Source organism: Dreissena polymorpha, chromosome 14, assembly GCF_020536995.1.
Source record: "Dreissena polymorpha isolate Duluth1 chromosome 14, UMN_Dpol_1.0, whole genome shotgun sequence".
Lineage (NCBI taxonomy): Eukaryota > Metazoa > Mollusca > Bivalvia > Myida > Dreissenidae > Dreissena > Dreissena polymorpha.
Genome location: NC_068368.1, coordinates 54,979,570 through 54,991,902, shown reverse-complemented (window position 1 = coordinate 54,991,902; position 12,333 = coordinate 54,979,570).

Here is a 12,333-nt window from a genome sequence, read left to right as displayed (position 1 = left end):
ACCTATCTACACAGAATTGTTATTTCGATTATTGATAGTACTAACTTTCAATACACAACTACAATTACGGCAGATTGGTTTGGCCCTTTTCTGTCGTGTTTACTGTTAAACTGCACAAAATGCAACATTAATCTTAATATGTAATAATTTGATTCTTTTATACATGTAAATTATCGCCCATGTCTTGTCGGTTTGATTATTTATCACATCTGTATAGGGAGACAGGCACATTGGTGTATTGCTGCAAGCATTTTGAACACCACAACCGAAAGGCGTGTACAATGCAATGACTTATCGCGCTATTGAACCACTGATTAACATTTGACATTTTTATTGTGAACAGCAAAAGTTTCCCTTTTTATTAGTATTAAGGAATATGTTAGAAATGTAGCAACATGTAATTACGTGTATTTTCTTTACAATAATCGGTATCAACCAGTTTAAGTTTTACACATGATTCAAGTAAAACTTTATTTACATACGGGTGTTTCAAAATCATTATTATCATGAGCACAGGTGGTTAGCGTGTGGCTATGCTATTAATTAGTGAAAACATCATTTTGAATGATAAATAATCATATAATAACGAAAAATTAACTTTTCTGAAAAAAAATATTTCACTATCAAATATATATATAACAAGGTATGCAACTCAAAATCAGCCCAAAACGGGGTGCATCGCTTTGAACAGCCATATCTTCATCAATTTTGCAGCGATTTTCACGATCTTGGTCTTATTCAACGCAGAAATGAATTTCCTTTCTGGAAATGTATATGTCTTGCAATATTTTTACAAATGCTGGGTCAACTTTTAAGAAATAACACGATACACAACACGCATGACCCAGTTGACAGTGATCATGTATTCTTTATGAATGAAATCTCCAGTTGTAAAGACACACCTCCGCATTGGACCAATGAAATCACTCGTATGTTTAAAATGTCAGTTAGTTGAAATGTATGTAAACAAAGGTTTCAAACGGCGCTGGACAGTTAGTCTTGATGCAGAATGTAACGACAAGAACGGTAATAATGTTTTTTCATACGTTTTATTGAATTATGGTATCGAACTACATGAACTTTATAGGGAAGTTGCCCTTTACTCCGTGAAGATTTCAGTCTTAAAGACAGCATGATCACTGTCAACTGGGTCATGCGTGTTGTGTATCGTGTTATTTCTTAAAAGTTGAACCAGCATTTGTAAAAATATTGCAAGACATATACATTTCCAGAAAGGAAATTCATTTCTGCGTTGAATAAGACCGAAATCGTGAAAATCGCTGCAAAATTGATGGAGATATTGCTGTTCAAAGCGATGCACCCCGTTTTGGGCTGATTTTGAGTTGCATACCTTGTTATATATATATTTGATAGTGAAATATTTTTTTTCAGAAAAGTTAATTTTTCGTTATAATATGATTATTTATCATTCAAAATGATGTTTTCACTAATTAATAATATAGCCACACGCTAACCACCTGTGATCATGAGTGTTTTCTCTTAAAACGACATTCGGCTTTCAAATAAATGTTGCTGTTATTTTGGCCCTAAACTAGAGAGTTAAGATTGGAACCCCGATTTTCGATCTCTATCTACCGGTATATATTCTTAAAAAAGTGTGTTCGAACGCCATTTCCCATAATTAGTTTAGATTAAGTGTTCTAGTAATAATGAGATTGTATACCACCCATTTTTTTCAGTTTCAGTACAAAAAAAAACAAACTACATTACGGTGATATATTTATGAATTGCAGGACATATTTAACTGGTTAAAAATACACATTTTCAGGAAATAACAGCAAAAGTATATACACATCATTAAATATCAGGAAACTATTTTAGAAATAGATATAGATTCTTAGTTATGTTAAACAATATATTTATTGTTTGTCATTAGTATTGAAACTTTTGTATATTTGATAAGTTCATCACATTAAATAAATAGATATGCATTCCGACGAAAAACTAATATAAACAAATATCTTATTCAGCTGCACATACATTAGAGAAACCTCATTGCACCACAGGTCTTTTATTTTTGGCAAGGGAGTAATTGCCAGACAGTGCGAAACAGCAAAAAAATGCACGATTAACAACACATACGTATGTCGGACCGTATTTGGTACAAAAACGAATATGGTACATTTGTACCATATTCGGCCGAATATGGTACAAATGTACCATACTCGGACCGAAGATGGTACAATTTTCGACCGAATATGGTACAAACATTGTACCATATTCGGTTGGAATAAGTTTTTCTATGCTCGCCAAAACGTATTTGGTACATACCAAAAAAACTCATAAAAATGAAAATGGCCTACGTATATGGTACATAAATTATGTATTTCTTAATAAATGAAATAGTCTGCCGATGTGTAAACTTTTTTTCAAACTCAAATACATTGTATTAACCTAATATTGGAAGTGACAAAAGTATCATCATCATCATCATCATCATCATCATCATCATCATCATCATCGTCATCGTCGTCGTCGTCGTCGTCGTCGTAACTAGCAGTAACAGAAACTGCTAACCTAACCACACTTTACATGGATTTTGCTGGTTGTGTAACTGTTTCGCCGGCTAGCTCAGTCGGTTGCGCGTCAGATTGGCACGCAGGCGGCCTGGGTTCGATTCCCGGGCGGGCCGGATACTTTCGTGGAGATCATTAATAGCAATTTTCAAATTTTTAAAACTTTTTTTTTCGAAAGTGTATTTTCACCAAAATCCGATTTAAGAGATTTTGAGCTCTTTTAAATGAATATATCTCTCCAAAAATAAGGATGTTTGACTGGCTGCTTTAGACAGGTGTGACTGTATTCCTAAACATTACTTTGTAAAGTTGATTTGTCGTTCCGACGTCATATTGCTGAGAAGCCGACAAAGCTTTGAAGTTTCCGATTTTTTTCTTTGATAACGTGCCGCTTTAAAAAGGCGGGAATTTGCACACGAGTCTTACTCAGAAGTCAGTAACCATATTTGACTTGGCGGTCGGCAAGAAAAGTTGTGATTTTCGACTAGAAAGAATTGAAATCCAAACTTTCTTCAAACTTCAAAAGAATTCTTGACAGTAAGTACTGTACATAATTTTAATTTTCAGTTGTCTTAATATGCATTGATGTTTTAACATGCATTGATTTTTATGTTTTATGCCCCCCCCCCCCCCTCAGAGTGCATTTGCAGTTGTCCGTCCGTCTATCCAATTGTCCGTGGCATTCCTTCCGGGTGCGTAACTCCTAAACTGCTAAAATATTTAAGCTACAGTCATTTTTTCGAAAGTGTATTTTCCACCAAAATCAGATCGAGCTCCTGTAATCTGTAGATTTGAACATTTTAAATTTTATGGAGTTTATAGGTCTTTGACCTTCGAACCCTGCCTAGTCGTGACTTCTGGTGAGCGACCTAGGCCCCCAGGGCCCCTTCTTTATATCCCTTCCATCCACGTAGCATTGGTTTCTACAGACCGTTTGTCCGTTGACCGCCATAAGTTTGCCCGCTATTTTTCCCCTGAATTTGAATTCGGTTGGATTTCAATGAAACTTTACATGAAGTACTTGCTACTTTCATTGCGCATATTGCCCGGAAGTTCGGATTGTAAATTTTAGCGGAGCTATCAGACGAGTGATTTTAGCTCAGCTCATGTCGTGAGACATTCGTTTTCGACACGCGGTGTTCAATACAAGCTCTATTAACTAATGAAGTATAAATGTATAATAACTTATTATATTATTTCAGATGAAGGAAGCAATTAGGAGAAAAAGGAAGCAATTAGGGTGCTTGCCCAGGTCGAAGTACGACATTATTGTCAGATGTTTAAACGGATCGTTCGATGTCCCTGTGAAGAAACGGACACCTGAAGAGAATAATTGTTTGGCCATGATTAGAAAACGTAAGGACTTCGAGCTTGGTGACCGGGGTTCTTTATTGTGTGGCGGAAAGCAAGTCCTTGTGAAAGAAGATCTTCCTAGATTTGTTGAGAAGATGTTCATGGAAAACAAAGGATGTGGAGCAAGGGTTATTTACAACAAACTGAAAGTAAATTACACGGGGTTCTCGGAACAAGCTATCCTTGAAATACTGTACAATAGCAAGTATTACCATGAGAAGTATCCGAGATTTACAAACAAGCCAAAGCCAAAGACAATTACAGAAGAGGAACCAGGCAAAAGATGGCAGATTGACATAATTAACATGAAAAATCAAAGTGTTAGCTACAAGGGGTCCACATACAGTTATATTCTACAAGTCGTGGACGTTTATTCTAGGTACGTTATGCCAAAACCCCTGAAAACGAAGAGTTCGCGTGAAGTTGCAAAGGCATTAGAGGACGTGTTGATGGTTAACCTTGCCCCTGACATCATCCAATGTGACAACGGACTGGAATTTAAAGGCCCTAGTATGAAACTTTTGTTGAACAAGTACAACATCAAAATGATCAATAGTAGGCCGTATCATCCTCAATCACAGGGCAAGTGTGAAAGGTCAAACAGTGTTATAAAGGCCAAGATTCTATTTGCAACAAAAAGTAAACGTGGATTTAACTGGGTCGAAGGGCTTCAAGATTTAGCCTATGCCATAAACACAAGTTTCAAACGAGTTCTTGGGGGTCTCACGCCCTTTGAAGCCTACTACGGAAGAAGTCATGTTTTTACCAAAGAACGTCATAGTTCTCGTGAAATAAAGAAAACCATACGGCGAGCAAATAAAAAGGCTTACAGGTCGCTGTTGAAAAACGCAACTTCCCCAAGCAAGTACAAAGTAGGAGAGACAGTATTAATTCGCTATCCCTTTCGAAAATCCAGGGTGCCAACCAAAAGATATGTTATCGAAGGCAAGGTAGAAAAAGTAAAACGAAATGGTGTTTATATCGTGTCATTTCAAGTACCGAACAAACCCGAACTTGGATTCGTAAGCAAATCGGTTGGGGTCGAAAACATGACTAGCCTAACTGTTGCGTTAGAGAAACAACGAAAAATTAAAAAACATTCATTAAAACAGAACCGCTCAGAGAAACAAAATCACAGAACTAAGTACTATCATGTTTTAACACACCATGAAAATCTGCAGTTGTTGGATGGGGTGAATATTGCCATGGACCCAAATCCGGATGGAAATTGTCAATTTGCTGCTATATCGCATCAACTTGGTAAAATTGGTATATACAAAGACGTAGATGCTTTACGTAAGGAAGCAGTCCATCACATTGTAGAAAACAGATATTTCTATGAAACTTTTGTCTATGATGAAACATTTGATGAATACGTTAAGAATATGTCTAAGAATGGGACATACGGCGACAACCTCACGCTCATTGCACTTATGAGAGAATATAATTTGCAGTGCCTGGTAGTTTCTACCCGAGGACTAGAACACTCATCAATTGTGTCAGCAGATGGAAAGTTCGATGGTGATGTTGGAACAATTGCATTGGGGTATTTCCCAGAAGGATTTGGCATGCATTACGTTAGTATCCGTATCAATCAACGCGTGTACAAGGACATAATATCACGCTTAGAACAGTCGTATGACAACGGTGACTCTGGCGACAGCGCTGCGTCAGGCGACAACGCTGCGTCTGGCGACAACGGTGACTCTGGCGACAACGGTGACTCCGGCGACACCGCTGCGTCTGGCGACAACACTGCATCTGGCGACAACGCTGCGTCTGGCGACAACGGTGACTCTTGCGACAACGGTGACTCCGGCGACAACGGTGACTCCAGCGACAACGGTGACTCCGGCGACAACGGTGACTCCGGCGACAACGCTGCGTCTGGCGACAACGGTGACTCCGGCGACAACGCTGCGTCTGGCGACAACACTGCATCTGGCGACAACGCTGCGTCTGGCGACAACGGTGACTCTTGCGACAACGGTGACTCCGGCGACAACGGTGACTCCAGCGACAACGGTGACTCCGGCGACAACGGTGACTCCGGCGACAACGCTGCGTCTGGCGACAACGGTGACTCCGGCGACAACGGTGACTCTGGCGACAACGGTGACGTCTCTGTGTGTTCAGCCCTGAAAGAGCTTCAAGATATGATAAACAATAGGAGGGCACAGAAGCGAACGACTTTTCCATTTCTGATGTTACCACTTCACATTCAAGTTGAAATTTTTAAGTTCTGCATACAATCAAACCCGTCAATCCAGTTTGTGTTGGCGAAGGTCGGCAAACCCTTTAGAGATTTAATAAGGTCAATGAGTTTGCAAACACCTAGAATTTACATTCGGCCGGATATTGGACTAGATACTAGTAACAGAAATCCTGTTAGCGTTCGTTTCCTATTAACAAGAGCGGGCAGAAACAGCGGTCTTATTTCGGCAATAAAAGAAATCATCAAGGGGCCAAAATGGGCAAACGCATGGCTGCGTTTGCGTGTTAGTGGAATCGGTTGGTATGATATCATAGATGTCATGTACAGACATTACAGGTGAAATATACATGTATATCGGTGTTTGGAAACCTGTTATGTTATTTTTGTGATTGATGATTATGTTCTTCTACCGGAAATTTGTTGTCATTTGCTCATTTACTGGTAACTTTTTACGAAGCACATTTGGGATATTTTGGCTGCTACTAAAATGAATGTATATATGTATATTATGTCTTGTCAAAATGCTACAGTTGGATTAAAATTTAAATGCTGTTCTATGTTCTTCAATATTACTTTGAAAAATCCTGTCAGTATACCAATAAATGAAAAAAGTACAAGTTTGTTGAATCTCTTGAATGAAACAAATTATAAAATACAAAATGTAAAATGAATATGTGATGATGATGATGACAAAACATTTGTGATGATGATGATGGTAAAAAAATTGTGATGATGATGGTGGTGGTGATGATGATGACAGTGGTTATGATGATTGGGGTTTGATGATTGTGGTGATGATGATGATGATGATGATAATGATGATGATGATGATGATAACAAACGTTTTGGGATGATGATGACAGCGATGTTTATCGGACGATGATGATGGTTATAATGATGATGATAAGTTTTTAGATGATGATGACGGCGATGTTTATCGGCCGACGATGATGATAATGATGATGATGATAACAAAATATTTGTGATGATGATGATGGCGATGTTTATTGGCCGATGATGATGATGATATTCTCATCGTCGTCATCATCATCACAACATCCTCATTATCGACCGAAAACATCGCTGTCATTATCATCACAAAAAAAACTTTTGTGATCACCATTACGATCATGATAATGGATATGATGATGTTGGTTTTGATGGTGATGATGATGGTGGTGTTGGTAAAGATAACAACGATGATGATCATTGGGGTGTTGATAATTGATGTGATGATGATGATGATGATGATGATGATGATGATGATGATGATGATGATGATGAGATAACGATGATGATGATGATGATGATGATGATGAGATAACGATGATGATGATGATGATGATTACGATGATGAGTGTGTATCATATTCGGAACGAATGTGGTACATTTTTCATCCGAATATGGTACAAGTTTGTACCATATTCGGTCAGGCATTTTACCCCAAAACTGCAGATACGTATATGGTACAATTAGACAGTTGTACCATATTCGGCCGAATATGGTACAAACTTGTACATATTCGTTTTTGTACCAAATACGGTCCGACATACGTACGCAGCTAACACGAACACGCGAACACAACTTCATGAACAGCACTTCTGTCCCCACACTTGAACAAAATTTGAAACAGTTCTAAAATGCGTCATATCGTTTTTGCATTCCCTAAACACGAACATTTACGCTTTAATGTCAGTCTTAAACTTAAGATATATAAATTTTAACGGTTTAGCCTTTTTCTATCCTAACTAACAATTTCAGCCCAAGATATGTTTGAATTAAACAAGAGCTGTCACCATAGGATGATGCCCCCTATAAACGCTTTGATAGAAGTTATGAGCATTTTTCGAAACCTAAATACTAAATCCTTGAAATGCACTAAGTGACCCCGTGACATAGTTTTTGACCCAGCATGACCCATATTCGAACTTGACCTAGATACTGTCTAGATACAACTTCTGACCAAGTTTGGTAAAGATCGGATTAAAACTCTTTGAATTAGAGAGCAGACACGAAAAGTGTGACAGACTGACAGACAGACGGACAGTGCGAAAACTATATACCCCCTTTTCTTCGAAAGGGGGCATAAAAATTAATTTTCCCCCGTGCAAATCTTTCGTTCTTATAAATTGCACATTTAAAGGTCCATTTTCAAGTTTTGGTTAATTGAGAAAATATTTTTTTTGTTTCAGATTCGAAAATTTTCTTTGTAGTTCTGATATTGGTGAGGAAACAGTAATCCTGAACATTTACCACGCTATAAAATATCCATTATGTGCATCTTTTGACGATTTAAAAACCTACAAAGTATGAACCGTTGCAACGCGAAACGATTGAATAATTTGGAGAGTTCTGTTTTTGTCGTTATATTTTTGGAAAAGGGTACGCCGTAAATATCATTGCCGTAATTGGCGTTCGGAGATCTACTTCGTCTGTCATAGCGGTTTACGCAACTCAAATATTATTCGCTATTACTGTTACTCCGTAACCACAAAATAACTATACCAAGGATATCTTCCGAGAGGCTTCGTGGTTCCGTGGGTAACTCGCAAATCGGAATCGTCTGAAGTTTTTCCGCGGGCGTTGTCAGTCGTAAAACCATAAACCACTGCGGGACAACAACAAAAAAACCGCTCTGTTGCTAAATGCGTTTAATGGCGATTAGGACGTGTCTTAATTATTTGTGACTCCTCTTTCATTGATCGCTTGCCGCTAGAAAAAGAATTCAAACGACATGCGTTGAATGCTATCAATCCATTTTTCAACAGGATAGCTACCATGACACATGTCGTCTGGTTGTCGTTTCGCCGCGTGCCGATGAGCATTGTAATCCCAAATCCGAGTCATTTGGTGGCGAAATCTGAGCTCCCAGTCATTAAACGCTTGCATCAAAAATAATTCGACAAGCGCAATCGGGACACCTCGGACAATTCCGCCATATCGGCGATCGTCTCTCGGGTGTATTTGGTGGAAGGATATGTCTAACGCCTCTAGGCGGAAGATATTACACCGAAAATATAGTTCGGGTTACACACCAATAAATTTGCACTAAATCAACCGGTAATACAGATATATAAGGACCAATATCTTTAAGGAGTAATATAATAGAATATTCATTAATGTTAATGTTTAAAATTAGATATTATTGCATGCAAAATTTTCAAATTTTAATAAAATGTTAAGAAAGCCAATTAGTTGTTTATTGAAGTGAAAACAACAACATTATTCAAACTTAAATGAATCAGTATTTCTTAAATTATATTCATTGCAAAATTGCTGATGTTCGGCTGCCGGCAACAATCTTTGAGATTTAATCAATATGTTTATGTTCTATACCATAAACAATCGTACAACACTGTACAATGGTACAGAGAAAACTCTTCCGTGTAATATAAGAAATAGTAAACTCCACGTTGGTCCCAATGGCATTATAGTGACCAGCCAGGCAGTCACAAACTGTATATGGACCATAGCCATAAGGCCCTCAGTGGGGCTATTATCAGTATTGAGACACCTGAAAGGTTTCATGGAATGGAATGAGTGGGGCTTGATTGAATTTAAAAAACGATTCTTTCTGTACATTTGATGATGGCAACCATACAGTACTTCTGGCAGATATTGTTTATATTTTATCCTAGGCATTTATCCAGATGTTGTTATCCCGACCAGGCAACTATCTTTTCAAAGCCTTAAACAATCAAGTGCCATTAAAATTAGGGACAGTGTAACAATGTTCAGTTTGGTAATATTAATATATTAAGGCATAACTTTGCCCTTGGAAATGAACTCAATTCAGAATGGCCTCTCAAAAAAAGACATACTGTACTGGAAATGTTAAAACTGAGCAGTGGTGTTGTTAAAATTTATATTATTTATCTTTTAAGAAACTTTAAGATACATATCACAGGCATGCCCATGGTTTTGGGTCTTTACTCTTTAGATGAGAAACAAAAGCACTAAATATGGTCGACAGTGCAGGCAACAATTGTAAAAAGATATTTTCCATCCCTGACTGCCATTACTGACATGAAGTAATTTAACTGTAATATGTCTGGAAACAGTGTCAGTCACACTTTTCTAAATATTGATTTATTCATGCATATGTATATATATGTCATACAAGTACAGATCATACAATACAGTCAATTTAGAACATTTAGCAATTGGAAAACAATTATCACAGGTTTTGGATCACAATGCATTGATATATCACATTTTGAATATCACAGTCAAAGTTAATCATTTACATTCAGTTACAAGTAAATAGTCAGTGTATTTGGAAGAAATCTGAAATAACAAGTAGTTACAAGATGTTGAAATCAAGACATAATATATATACCACAGGATGTCCCATGAAAGGTTTGCAACTTATTTCCAATGGGGCCCTATAGATGGGTGGAAAATGTACAAAAATGGTGGCATTTATACGCATAAAAATATCGTTAATTTAAACTTGAGACTATAGTCTTGAGATCAAATAGTAATTAGCATATATTATTAAAGACTCTTTAATAAAGAGCATTAGTTACACAATGTTTACTACTATCTTGTCATCACATTTAAATGTACGTACAAATACTTTATTGATGACTTATTTGAACAACAGTAATATATATTCCGGTTATATATATATATATATATATAACATATTCAGGCCTCAAAAAAAATGCTAGCTACGCCCCTGAAGAATCTTATTCTTCAGTTCACCTTTTTAATAATATTATTAACAATAGATGTAGCAGAAAGATCAGCTTCGAATATTGAACCAAGGTTTTCAACAGATGATTGAGAAACAATAGTGTGATCATTGCATTTTACATTAAAATAATGAAGTTTAGATAATTTCCTTTTGGAACCAAACACTAAACATCCAGTTTTTCCAAGGCAGTTTGTTATCCACTAACCATTTAATACAATTTTCAAGTTCTTAACAAAAAACACTACCGATGATACTAGGATCTTTGTGAAAATAAAGGAAGACACTTTCATCAGCATAAAGAATAAGTTTACATAAATACAATAATCAAAAATCACTAATATCCTATATCAGTGTTAAGGCATTATGAAATGGAAATGGGTGTGAAAAGTAACAAGAACCCTACACATTTACATCACAAAACATCTGATATCTACAATTACTGGATATAATATACATGTTGAAAGTTAATATAAAGAGGGCAATACAAAAGAATGTACAAAAGTAGTAATAAAGACAAAACAACCAATTTACAATGTTAAGATTTATGCAGTTGTTGGCAATAAGAGAACAATTACCATTCTTTACTTTGAATTTTGCAAGTGTAAATCAGAACACAAGAATTTGTTTCCCAGTCACTTTGAGCTATATAAGTGCCCAATGTTTACACTCAAAGAATTTGTAAAACCAACTTATATGTGCTAACTGTCTGTCCGAAAGCTTAAACATTTCCTATAACCTTTGCAATATTGAAGATAGCAACTTGATATTTGGCATACATGTGTATCTCATGGAGCTGCACATTTTGAGTACTGAAAGGTCAAGGTCATCCTTAAAGGTGAAATATAGGGCTTCAAAGCGGTGCAATAGGGGGCATTATGTTTCTGACAAACACATCTCTTGTTTTTACATGAAAAACCACAGACATTGTTGGAATTTGCCACATATTAGGCATTGTGTATACATTTTTTAACTCAATTTTCCACACAATGAAACAACTTTTTTAAAAGGCACCAACAAATGTTCCTCCATACCCTTTGCACGCTAAACAAAGAATCAGTTTTTAGCTCCACTGGCCAAATTTGTTCAAATTATGCCCCTGGGTCAAATTTGACCCTGCCCCGGGGGTCACAAAATTGAAAATTGCTTATTTAACGCCTATTTTGTGAAAACTTTCAAAATCTTCTCGTCCATAGCCATTGGGCCTAGGTCTATCAAATTTGGTATGTAGAGACATCTAATAGTCCTCTACCAAATTTGTTCAAATTATGCACCTGGGGTCAAATTTGACCCTGCCCCGGGGGTCACAAAATTGAAAATTGCTTCTTTAAGGCTTATTTTGTGAAAACTTTCAAAATCTCCTCGTTGATAACCATTGGGCCTAGGGCTATAAAATATGGTATGTAGAGACATCTAATAGTAGTCTACCAAATTTGTTCAAATTATGCCCCTGGGGTCAAATTTGACACTGCCCCGGGGGTCACAAAATTGAACATATGCTTATATATGGCCTTTTTTTGTGAAAACTTTAA